This window comes from Dicentrarchus labrax, unplaced genomic scaffold (genome assembly GCF_905237075.1).
Source record: "Dicentrarchus labrax unplaced genomic scaffold, dlabrax2021, whole genome shotgun sequence".
Lineage (NCBI taxonomy): Eukaryota > Metazoa > Chordata > Actinopteri > Moronidae > Dicentrarchus > Dicentrarchus labrax.
The window spans coordinates 19,366,103-19,380,394 of NW_026136720.1; positions in this window are offsets into that span (position 1 = coordinate 19,366,103).

A 14,292-nucleotide genomic window follows, 5' to 3' on the forward strand; every position below is an offset into this window, starting at 1 on the left:
CAAAAGCAAAGTACTTTCCAGATAGAGAACTGACAATCAAGAAAATATATGAATTTGTAATTAATTTAGTGTTTAGGTGTTGATATTGCTATATTTAACAATATACTGTATATAGCAATATGTTCAAGGAACATGGGCTGTTTGTCATCTCAGGGAAACTTGAACTTTTGTTTTTTCCAAGGTTTCCTTGATGTCAAGCCAAAGAAATATCATGCATCACTGAAATGCATACAACATGTCTCAGTGAAAGAACATGCAGCTGTAGAAATTTACAGCTATATACACTTCCTTCAATAAATTCCTTAGTGTGTTTTTTACACTAAGAGGATTACAGAGGCTCACGTATATTCTTACTTTAAAAGGTATAGGGAGTCTTTTGGGTGACCTGTCTTGACTGTCTCAAAGAAGATAAGAAAAAAAGCTGCATGTGACCTTTTCAAGAAAATTGTTTTTGTTAAACAGTTTTTTTCTAATATTCAGCATGCATGTTAATCATCAAAGCATAACAATACAAGTGAGATGCTCTGAAGCCCCGTGAGAATGGACAACCTTTTTCAAAATCAAATAAGCTTGTAAAGTATTTATAGCTTTTTTTTTTTTTCATTTTGTCTTCGTTTCTGGATACATGTGCAGGCTAATGACGAGGGTTATACACACAGTCAGGTTTTTGATAGCATCTCATTTGTTGTCATTAAAGCGGTATTATTACAGCACATATATTCATTCGTCCTCTGCAACATTTCTTTCTTTATTAAAAATGTATGCCTTGTGATAAAAGCAATGAACAACAACCCGCAGGAGACAGGACACGGACAGTCCCTCATCTCCTCATGAGTCAGTGCTGATGCTGTAATTGATTCAATCAGTTTTCATTACACTTCCAATATGAGGGCTGTGGAGGACAAAGCCAAGTCATGCTTTAAAAGTTGTGGCTGAGCGTTGTTGTTGTCCTGTTGTCCTTTATACATTCATTTTATGTAAGATAGCAGCGTAGTCAAACCACATACTCAAAAAGGGCAAATTCTTCTGATTCTTCGCATAAAAATATAAATGACTTAAGCCAGCAAGGCTTTTTTTATATTATATATTTTATTTGTTGGAGATGTATTTTATAATCCAAAGGCAGTAGGGTTACTTAGCCGGTGGTTCTCAATCTTAAAAACACAGTCTACTTAGAAGCCCCCATCAATATGCAACCTGGCATATTTCTATGAGCTGTGAATAGTTCAACAGGAGAGTGATTTCTCTTCCTAGATTGTTTCATTTAGGTAGATATTTATTAAGACCATTCAGTTTCCCTGAAACCGCCCCCCTTGTAGGTACACCTGTCAAGCTTTCCCTTCTATCATGGCACATGAAGCTCAAGTTCAAGTACAAACACGAAGACTTTCTCATTGTTATTCATTCATTGACAATTCTCTCACTCTCAGCTGTCAATGGGCTTTTACTCTTTCAGTTAAAAAGTCAGACTTAGCCACACTCTCCACCAACCAGTCATGTTGCTGCTATCAAACTTTTATTCTGTTCTCCTCTCTGCTGCTTTCAACTGTAATTTCAGTGCAAGATCATTGTGACCCTCCTCAAACCCCAGGTTGAGCTCATCAGAAGTCCACTCCTCATCACATCCAGATCTTCAGCCTTCTCTTTATTCCTTCATCACCACCACAACCACCACCAGTGTCTAGACTCCATAAGGGGGTTTCCTGTAGTAATCACGGCTTCATTAACCCTTTAAATACTATGACGTCACGATGGGGTCTAATCTCTCATCTTTTTTATCTTCCTTGTGCACATAAATATATTTGTTCATTCAAAAGTCTTTTTCAGTTCTTCAAAAGTACTTCCATGTGATCCAAAATAAAATACTTTGAAAAGGCATTAACTAATCCATAACTTTTTCGACCTAAGCATTGCAACAGAAATCAACAAGTGTTTGCAACAACCGGTTTTTGATCTAAATACTTTAATCCCATTGTCACAATCCTGATGAGTACGTGTTGATGAAATACTGCACAGCAGAGACCCATCAGGAAATCAGTAATATCTGGTAAAGACCTAAGATTTCACAACACAAAATACTTTTAAATAGCAATAAATTTTGTTTGCTTTTTTGGCTTGAGAACAAATGCATTAGCATGCTTCTTCCAAACAAAAAATATGAGCTGCAAAGTGAGTTCAGAAAAGTCTCACCATCTGGCAAAACAGTCATTGCGTCACTGTTACTTATCAATGACAAACAACCCTATCAAACCTTCACCAGTGCATTAAAGTCTACTCTTATGGGAAAAGTATCATTCATTGTAGTTTCCAATTTACATGGCCAGAAATGCTACAGAAAGATAGTTATTATCAAACCCATGTTGAAACAAAAAACATCAGAAGATGATCCCAGATAGTATTGGAAAACCTCTGTAAAAAATAATAATAATTCAGGCTCTGTTTGACAAATTTACTATATTCTCATGGAACATTCGGCAGGCAAAATTGGAGTATATCAGCTACCAAACTGCAGATAGATGAGAGGTTTCATTAAAACCACATTTTTTATTCATGGCCAAATTTCAGTTTTGTCATCAATCTTCACCTAAATTCTCTCATGAATCAGGAACAAAAGCACAAAGACAGATATGGATAAGTTAAAAATGTTTGTTTTCTAGGATTGTCTAAACGTATTACCAAACTTAATGTCTAATCCTTTAACAACTTCAGGCTATAAGATTACTTTTAAAACTTTATTTAAGGGAATTTTCCCATGTATGCAATCATAGGCTTAGCTGCCATAACTATACAGGGCAAACCTGTCATGTTTTAGTTTTCGCCACATGTTGAAGTGGTGTGCATCGGGCTGTAAGACTGATAGTCTCTGATAATTAAAGAGTTTTTCAGGTTGTGTGTTTTTTCGGGGCCAATTCAAAACCAAAGCACAAGAACAAAAGTGTGAGGTGTGAAAACAGTGCATTTATTTGCCAAATAACACTCCAAAGTTAGGTTAAAAATTGGCAATGGAAAAACTGGCACAGCCCTTTTCAAAGGGGTTCCTTGACCTCTGACCTTAAGATATCTGAATGAAAATGGGTTCTATGTCGCATTTGGTATAAATGTGTTATTTTTGCCCACTGTATTTGAATATTTCTGCATACTGAGGTCCCTAAACATACTCTAGCAACCCCAGCCAATAGCTTTAAGTTTGAACTACATGGTAGCCCTCCTCCTACAAACCTTTAATGTTACTCTTGTAAATTTAAAATGAAAACATACGTTAACAGTTATGTAAGCTAAGATGCTTACTGTTTTTGTTTTTTTGTGTCTTCTACACAGCTATTTGAATGGTCACAAAATTGTTGTTTCCTGAATTGGTTGGTGAGCTTGAATGTCATTATATTTCTCATTTCGCTCCAATAAACTCAGACAGTAAAATTGAAACGTTATATCTGGATCAATTATTTGATTTTGTTTGGTTGTGCAAAGTTTTCCCAAATATCATTTTTAGATGACAAGTAAAGAAATTTAAAAAGGTACTTGCCAGGGCATCTTGAATCCCTGTAGTGGTCTGATGCCCCCTCCTTATGTATTTACTATATGGTTTTTGAAAATCATTTTTAAAAGTTAAATGTCGATAGTTTTACAATAATGGTATGCAGGTCTGTCAACACGTGATGTTGCATGTTCACACATCTCTCTGTGCACATTGTATGTGGATTGACAGATGATCTGAAATCCAGTTTTTTTACTGTCAGATAAAAGGCCAAAGTAAGTGGAAACATGCCTCAGATGATGAAATGGACACCAACCTGGCATGACATCCTCTTATACCCATAATCCTTCTTAATCCCTGCCTGCTCAGGTCAAGCATCATTCCAGATGAGCTGTCTAGAGGAGACAGCAGCTGTCTTCAGTGTAACAGGACTGCAACAAGCAAGCAAGTACAGAAAAAAACTTTGTTTTTCATCCTCCTGTATCTACTGCACAGTTTCAATTTACCCTCATATATATGATAATTGAACACTGGTTGTGCCAAGTGCAGTACAGGAAAGAACAACAGAGACATTTAATATGGTTATAGTGTGATTTTAACTGGGCTTTTCTTAGGCTTTTTTCCCCTCCTCTGAATGGCTGAGCCCCACAGGCAATGTAAATTTATGATACTGCGAGTTTGTTGAGTGAATTCTGGACCCTGTCTTGGTATTGCTCAACTCAGTTTGAAACATGAATCACACAGAGGCCATGCAGAGAGGCCAAAGAAAAAAGGTCGACAAAGGGTTGGCATTGATCATAAATTGGTTCAGCAGGAGGTAATGACACATGACATGAGTTACCTGACCTGCTCCTTTGAATATAGGGACCGGCCTTTACTCACCCTGTGCACAGTTGCTAAGAAGAAAGAAAATGCATCATATTGGCTACTTTCGAATCCTATTTCTGGGCAGATGTTCACGTTTTCATTCTTTTTTTCTCTCTGTAAGTGGTGAACCGATACCAGGAAAGGGGAGGCTTTCTCATTCACAGCTGCAATAAACAACAACCTTGCCAAGTTTCTGGTATCATTCCCTAATCTACAGTATTTAGCAATGTTTTGCAAGAACTAGAATGATCATATATTGTTTTTGTGTTCCTTCCAAGTTTTGACCTCTTTAGCGCCACGATCTGCTGGGAGAAACAATGGAATTATCTCCATTTAAAAAATTCCTCCTCACCAGTCAACTCATTCAGGAATTATACAAAATACTGTTCAAACCACACCTCTGTTCAAATAACTAGTTAATGGCAGAAATGGAAAGTAACAATTTTATGGTACTTTAATGTTAAATTGTGTACTTTTTATTTGCAAGTTACATCCTAAATAATATTTTTTACATGCAGAACATAGTCCAACAGTATATGAAGTATTATAATTACGGGTAGCTCTACGCAAATCAGCTATAATATGAAATAGCTCCTTTCACATTAATGAATGAATAATTTAATAAAACCCCTTCTTCTAATGAGCCCTTCTAATGTATGCAATAAAACGATGCCTATGAGGTTTAATTATAGGGTGGTTTCATGCATGTTAGGTGAAAAGTGTAGTGTAAGAGTCACAAGCATTTATACACAGCCCCACAGTTTTTTTAGACAAAACAACAAAAAAATAATCCTAAATGATTTTGACTAGAAAAGCCAGTTCCTTGACCTGCATCAAAGTGATCATGTGTTGTTGAGGATCAGACTAAGGGCAAAACTCCCTCCAAATAAGCAAGAGAAGGACTACAGGACAGGCCTGGTGAAGCACCAGCTTCTTATTTCCTATAGTTCTGCTTATGACACATTGACTATATGATTGAGTCTCACTGTTTTCACCAGCCTGCCCACATAAAACTCTAGGTTTAAAGGTTGAACAGATGTATGGAAGATTAGATTAATATAAAAATTAGACAATTTAATTAGATTGCTGTATCCAAGACAAATTTTGCTTCATGTGTCCACCACAGAGATGGGGCAGGCTCATTTTAAAGACCGAAGCCAGTCAGGCGTACCTGAAACTAACCGGGTTTGTCATTGGTGAATCCTAACCTAGTAGGACTATACTTGTAGTAGTTTAGTTAGGTATTCTGAGGCTGGTTACTGACTTTCCTTACCTGGCAAATCACCATCATGGTCCAGAACCTGTTGTTTGGGATGTTGCTTAGAACAAAGGGTGTTGTGATATTTGTTTGGTGCCACATTACAGTGGAGCTGTGGCTCGATGGATGGTAATGTCAGTCTGATAGACTGTGCACACATACATGTCTCTGTCATCATCAGTTCATAAAGAATACATAGAATTTGTCCAATTCTTTGGCTCATGACCTGCAAAGGAATGACATTCCCATCAGCTTCAACTGTACTTTGTGTTTAGTGCTAATTAATAAATGTTAATAAAAGCATACTAACAGCTAAACTAAGATGTGGAGACGTTATACCTTCAACACTTTAGAGATTATTATAAACTGTAAAAGTGGTCATGTTAGCTAAAATCATAGCTGACCATCTTCTAACTATGGGTCTACTGGACTACACATCTAATCAGTGAAGCTTCACACCATCCATCACAATAAGAAAATAAAGTCTAATAGGGCAGAAAATTGCAAATGTAGAGCAATCAATAATATTTTAAAAAGACAACAATTAATAGCTTAGATTTAACTACAGAATATGTATAGTATCAAACTGAAGTATACCATTTCAACATGTGCTCTAAAGTGACCATAGAGTCATCTCAATGTTTTCTCTAAATAGCTGGCATAAATGGATTACATCACCATTTTGAACATTTACAGTTTGCCAGCTGTTAGAGCAGCTGAAGGGGTGAGAGGAATGTCGGTGGTAAGAAGAAGCCTCATTGGGGTCTGAAAACACCAAGCCAATGTGATCCACTGACATCCTGCTGTTTGAGTGCTCAGGGTGAAAGGATTATTGAGCACTGTATTGAATCCATTTGTCCACAGTCACTGAAGCCTCAACTTTTTATCGGCATGCTTAAGTTTTGCTTTCACATGAACTACAAACACAAGACTTGTGGGGAGGTCAGTCAGGACGACATTGTGAAAGAGTCACTTTGGGTAATTGTAATGACATTTACAAATCAATTGATTAATGGAGAAAGTAATCAGCAGATAAATCCATTATAAAAGATAATCATTAGTTGCAATCCTATACAAAATATTTCAAAATGAGCTCCAACTCAACAAATTACCAGAGTAACATCCTGCTTCTACATTAATGCATGAATAATTATAATCTAATTATATAATAATATAGCAGTGTATTTTTCTGCATTGAACACTTCTACTTTTAATACTTTTAGTACATTTTCCAAAATGCATAATCAAACACTTTCAGTGTACAAATTTGCTTGTAATATTTTTACAGTGTGGTATATACTTTAGTGAAGTAGAAGTAAATTATCTGAATACTTCCTCCACTGCTGACAGCAACATAGTCACAGATGATTGCATTCTTGACACGTGTTGGCTCTGACAAAATGAGGATTACACACTTGTTTCATTGAAGAATTCATTGTACTTTTTCCAGTCAAATGATTGTGCCAACAACACTTTCCCAAAACTAAAATACCGACAGCCTGACTCTCATCTGTCAGTTCACAGCGGTGTTCTGCTGGGAGCTGTTCCTCTGTGAATACCAGACTGATGTGCCTTTATAAATGATATGTTGCCATTCCATGAGCCACCATATGCTATAATCTGCTCAAGAACTAAATGGATGCTGACTCATATGTGGAACTTTTGTAAATCATTACCCTCTGATTAGCTTTATATCTGTGTATTACAATGGTAGGATTCATTATATGCTTTTGTCGCGGTTTTCAGTAAAAGTAGCAAATATTTCACAGTGCTAGATCATTTTGTTGGCATTGACACTTCCATATGATTATTAGTAATTACAAACAGGCAAAAACACGGTTACTGAATACTGAACGTAATATCAGTTGACACAGAATTTCAGGGTCTGCAACCACTCAGAACATCTGAAGCCTTTTTAGAAATTCCAGACTAGTTTTCAAAATAAAAGCTAACTACTGAAATGTATAAACATATATACACTCACAGCCTAAAGTATGTGCACAGCTCTCTCCACAGACTTGCATACTTTTGGTTTGTGGTTGCTTTTCATGTTTTTTTTTTTTACCCGATAGTATTTTAAACAATAGTATAATTCCAACTCTGAAACAAAGGTTTGGGAAAAGTGTCTTCCTGTTTCAACGTGACAATACCCCCATGCACAAATTAAGGTCCATAAAGAAATAGTGACCGGTTTGCACAGTCAAGTTCTAGTACAATGTTTTATTGAAGTCATTTGAAAGCAGCCCACGTAGACTGTCCTAAAATAGGTTTTGGCTGCAGTTGTGACTCCGGATTATCTTCCCAGTTACTTTCTGTGAGGAACTCTCAAGGCGTAGCTGTTGACTGCTGGTCACAAATTAACCCCGGTCCCAGTCCAAATTAATTGAACTCTGTCAGGTGAAATTGTGACACTCTCAAAGTCCAACCAGTTTGAGAGATGGGATGGGAATGAGTGATTGATTGATTCTTTCAGAAAATATTGATTGTTTGTATCCTTTTGTATAACTGCAAGAAAAACCGAGTCATTTTAGTTTTGATACTTAAAGTACATTAAGCTGATGATTGGCTTTTGAATGCAGGACTTTTATTTTTAGTGGAGAATGTTTACATTGATGTATTGGTACTTTTACTTTAGCAAAAGATCGTAATACCATTTTCACCACTGAGGCAGTGGTGCAGTGGTTAGTACTGTCTGTGAATGTCAGAGTACAGTAAATTACTGTCTGTCTATATGTGTTAGCCCTGTGACAGTGTCCAGGGTGTATCCCATCGTGGAGGAACGCTGATGACAGGCCAGGCCTTATCATTTAACATGAGTACTCAACCTCACTAATGCTCTTGTGGCTAATGGGTATTTTCAACACCTAAAACACGTAAAACAAGCAAAGGTACCATTAACTACTCCTATTATCAACCTCCACTTGTGGTAAAAAAAATTCTCCTTGATGCTCAACTCTTTTGACAGTTCCTCATTCAGTTTTCTGTGGTTTAGTCCTAATCACATGTGTCTGTTCAAGGCTCTGGAAAAAAATACAGATACAGATGCCCATCAGTCTCTTGCTGTGATTCCCAGCTGCTGGTGCAGTGTTGACTAAGCTGTAAGTGTTATTAGTGGTAAAAAGGCCTCAACTGAAGTACAAGGGTCAGCCTTATGTGTATGTACCTCAGGAAATGTCTTTCTAAAAACAAGCTCTTAAATATATAAACCCACTGTTTTGATTTCCTTCAGGTATGTGCATAAGAAACCAGACAAGTGAGCAAATAGTATGGAGTCTTATGCAATTTAGGTCCAGACATTATCCAATTATGTCTATTACATCCTGAAAACTAGAATATATTTTAAAAGGAAATTGGTGTCAGGCGTCATGCCAATTTTATTAGTCTTCTGTGGGACATAAGTGAACGATGCTTATAATTTGGCTGAGCTGGTAAGCTACTCCAAGCCAAACATGCTATTACCTCAGAATGCCTGAGAGTGTTGCATTAAGTACAAAGCAAGATTCCAAACTGTCTTTGTGTATAGATATTCTCTTTAGAAAATCTGAAAATCAAGTTGAGATTGCCTTTAAATTTTTATTGAAGTCACTGCTCTTTTGGATACCAAATATTGATTGGCAAGTATTAAGAATATTTATAAGACTTGTAACAAAAAGAAATAAGCTTGGATTCTCTGCAGTGTAATAATGTTAAACTCATCCAGAAAGTATTTACTCTAGCAACAAAAATAGAATTGGAGGGCCAGTGTGATTTAGTGGCATCTAGTGATGAAGTTGCAGATTACAACAAACTGAATACTGCTAACCTTTTAAGGTCAGTATGGTTCTTCAGCAGTTCTTTGGGGTGGTTCAGATGTTCTCAGTCTAAATTAACCTTCTGGTAACCTACTTACAAGAAACCAGATGACTGAAATAATTTCTTTGATCCATCCTGTCACCTCAGATCTTCACCCTCCACTGACATAAAACACATCTCTCAGTCCCATTGTTCTACCACAGTGGCTTTGGCTGCAACAGCTGCCTTACATGCGGTACAATTCTCTAATTTTTATTTTTCTAGAGGCATTAAATTCTAGAGATTAAATTCTTGTTGATTATAATGTCATGGAAGAATCGACATCTCGACTGAAGAGAAAAAAATGTGGTAATATTGCAGCTCTGCAAGGTCACAAAGTAACTCTTAAAACTCTTAAAATGTCTCTGAGAAAACTTCTGATGATAATGTAGTTTGGCAAGGAGGCTTAAATTCTATTACAGCCTCAGAAGCAAATAAACTTAATTAATGGAAACACCTGAGTGTTTTATGCATGGCTACACTCCCTTGTTGTTGACAATTCACAAAGCGATACTAGATCAAAATCTAATTAATTTCATAAATGCATAATATTAAAACAGGTTTCACACCAGAGTGCTAACAATCTAACTTGTCTGAGAATAGAGGAGTGATTTTGTTGCTAAGAAGTGTAGGCTTGGCCTCTCAGTGAGTGTCTGGCCTATTGATTTGTTTGGATGAGTCACTTTCCTCAAATATAGAGCAGTGACATTCTCACATAACGAAAGAAAAAGAGGAAAATAAAAGTTCTGTTTTCCAAGTTTGTGGATCCAGTATTAAATGCTGATGATTTACTCCTGGCACTGTGTCAACCACAGAAGGAGCCTTCGTACATTTGTGAGGTAATTTAAATAGTGAAATTAAATTGTGGTAAAAGATGCAGAAGGTGAAGCAGACCACCAGTAATCATACATGTGGCTCAGACTTTCCTAATTGCTAAACAATTTTACAGTTATTTTTCAAATAGGGTAGATGAGACGTATAGGCCTTTTGCTGCAATCAATTATACATATAATATTACATAAAAAAGTACATAAAAGTAGCAGCCTTACCTTGAAAACCACACTGAACATTTACCAATTCTGTCTCATAAGACTTACTGTATATTCATATGCAGTTCATTTGTCGATAGCAATTTATGTTCACTGGAAACATTTAGCTCAGCAGGAAGTAGTGAGGCTCATACAGTGCGAGGAAAGTAAGAGTGAGGTGGTCAACACTCAAAAGTTTGGCTTTGTATCCTATTTCATACTTTCTATTAGTCAGAGTTAACTGTTTCCAAATATTTAACCAAGACCACAATCATTTTTTGAACTTTAAAGGAATACTCCACCAAATAATCTACCTTTAGGTTTGAAAAGTAGCACTGAAAGGTTTGATTTCAGATTTGTGAAGGACAACAGCTGTAATCAGTTGGACTGACTGCAGTTACAAGGGATTCAATAGCAACTCAGAGTCACAACAACAAAAACAAATGTTCGGCACTCCCCCACAAAGGTATATGTATGGCTATCCATATTAATATTGACTAGAGGTTTTAACATCATATCACACATCACTGAGTTGAGCCAAATCCACTCAGGACTTTATTTGGGATCTCCTTCTCTCGCTGTCTCTCTCTGTATCTTAGAAAGACATTATAGGTTTTGTCTCCCTGCTAGCAAGACGATTGATACTGATTAATTGGAAGTCCAACTCCTCCCTCTCTTTCTCATTGGATGACAGATATTCTTTATTTCCTTTAACTTTCTTCACTTTATCAGAACGGTTCATCATTTTCCATAACTTAAATTAGAAGATGCATATATAGGCATTTGGATCACACTGAACATACGCATCATTTAACCCAAACTAATTACCCTGAAACAGGGATTACTACTTACTGCTGAAATTCCTGATTACCACTCTGCCGTACAAAAACTAGGGACAAAGTCGAAGGAGCTTGAGATTCTGTTTGTTGTTTTTAAAGCCAACCCCCAAAGATTGGCACTGGGTTGCATCACATTCTTTAGCATTTTACAAACATCTAGCGCTGCTCTTGTTGGGCCTTGTCTTGCTAGAGGTCTGTTATATGGAAATAAAATCTATAATGAGATTTTGAGCATACAGTTCAGCTTTAACATGAAGCAGTGTAGGACCAATCTAAGGGAAGTCAGTTTGTACTCATTGTTAAAGTGTGAAAACATCAGTGGTGGAATGTAACAAAGTACTTTTACCTAAGTACAGTACTTCAGCACCGATTTAAGGTACTTGTACTTTACTTGAGTGTTTTATGAAACTTAATACATCTACTCCACTACATCTCAGAGGCAAACATTGTACTTTTCACTCCACTACATTCGTCAGACAGCTTTATTTACTAGTTTGATTTCAGATTTAATTTGTCATATCCTCCCTGTCTAATGAAAATCATGTACAAATGTTTTTTAATTTGAATGTTTGTGATGAACTGATGGTTTGGGTTCCTTTAACGGTTGAGAAAATGTATTCTTCTTATTAAGATAAATAAACATTTAAATAAACTATTTAAAACCCTCTTAGACTTTTTAGAAATATGCGCTGCTTCACACATATGATGATCTCATGGAAAATGATTGCTGTAGATTCAAATACTCAACAGTATATAAAGTAGTTACATTTAGCACAACCTTAAACGACATATATAATTATAAAAGGGACAATTTTTCTGCAGAATTAGTACTTTACTTTTAAAACTTTAAATACATTTTGCTTATAATGATTAAGTAAGGTTTTGAGGGCAGGACTTTTACTCGTAGTAAAGTATTTTCACAGCGTGGTATTATTACTTACACTTAAAGGATCTGAATACTTCTTCCACCACTGAAAAACATTATGCAACGTGGTCTCAGATCTTATTTCTAAAGTTCTGTATCACTTACCTAGAAGGTCAGAACATTCAATCAACACCGCCCCCATTTGGATAGCCTACTGCTAGAAGGAGTTAACCCAAGACCTGAGCTGAAAAAAAAAAGATTTATTAACATTTAAATGTAGATAATCACCCCTGTTTTAAAGTAATATAAGGTAACACTTTTTAATATGGAAGTTTTTAAAAAGTGTTCAAAGTGCTAATGTTAAAAGTGCACTCTCGATCCAAGCGTGATAGTGTGTTTATCATTTCTCTCCACTGTATCCAGGGGAAACTCATGCATCATAAAATTCCATGGGTCTTGACTTGGTTCCCATTTGTTAACAGAGTTGTTGTCTTCTCCCATATGTTCTGATTTTAGACACACGCAAACTGGCAAACAGGCAAACTGGTTTCCAATGATTCAGTGTGAGGACGAACGGCTCCTTTACTGAGCCAGGATTCCTACTATGAATGATCCCCTGAACACTCTGCAGCAGGTGGAAACTGTTGGACTGCATCAAATGTGTTTATGTTATGTGGATATTTAGTATGTTTTGGTTGCCAGGGATTTACTGTTTCTATGTTTGTTTCTATGAATCAGTCAGTGAGTCATGTGAGGGTTTGTTTTGAAAATAGAACTAGAACATGTATACAAAATTGCATTCTTCCATAAAACAGTAATTTGCATGTCATACATACAGCTGTTCTCTTTTTAGTCCATTTGGAAGTTTTGTGGTTTTAAATAAAATTCAAATAACTAGAAAATTAGAAAACTGGTAAATTACTGGCATACACTCTAGTTTGTTTAATATGAATGCATCTATGAATAAATGCATATTGTTGTGTACTGTTTACCCGGAAAATTGATCGATCTTCCTGCATTCTTGATTCAACACTGTTTTGCATTATTGATTGTGGAAATAACAGTTTGGCAAAGAAAATCTTAGCACACTGTCAACAACTGGAAAATTTCTGGTGCGTTCAGCCGAATCGCGTGGCTTAATCCATTAAGTTTGCTCAGTTGTCATGGAGATGGATTACCTGTTCAATTGTGCAAACAGGAAGATTGTAAAAAAGCACAACGTACACATTTCATGTTCTTCTTTGAGTTATATATAAAGGTAGGTACGTTATACAACAGCATAACTTACCTACCTTTTGAGGGGTCAGAGGTCATTGCTACCGAATACCCCTTATGATGCTGGTTCTGTCCAAATGCAATTAAGTTTATATGGTCTGGGTCAAAATGTTGTCTGAGACCTGGTTTGTCCTGTTTGACGATGGTCTTTCTAACTACTGGGAGACCCTGGTGCTCCATTGTCCTTTAAGTGTTTTCCTGTGGTTGTGGTTGACTCATTAAACATTAATCGTTCCATTGAGTAACTGCGTACCCATACACTCCCTCCCACCTCTTTGATTCTCAGCTGATGTGACTGCTTTCCTGACTGCGAGCCAGGGTTCCCAGCCGAGCAGACGATGAGAAACAGACAAATCCTTTCCAGATGTTCCAACCAATGGCCCTCATTTATCGACTGAGGAGTCCAAAACAACAAGGGTGATTTCCTTTCCTTCTACAGCGGCAGGACTCGTCCCTCGTGCCCCAGATAGGTGATGAAAACATGTGCCCATGTTTGTGGCCTCACTCACTGACCCTGTGGATGCCTCATAAATTGAAATAACACTACCCTGTCAATGCACGGTGCTTAAATTTATGTTACTAGGAGACAATGTTTACACATTAAAGAAGGGAACAAAAAAGCACATCTGACAATCAGATCGGACTGAACGTTTTTACTATATAAAGGAATATTGTTTTAGACTTAACCAAGAAGCCTACTTTATGTTAGAAAAATAAACCTTAGATTGTGTGGCTCGTGCTCATGTGGGTTTCATACCTCACTCATGCTGACCACCATGCTTCTGTCAGGCAAGTGTGCATAATGTTTTCTTATAATAAAAACGATCATGTTGCTGCTTTTAACGTGGTTAGAA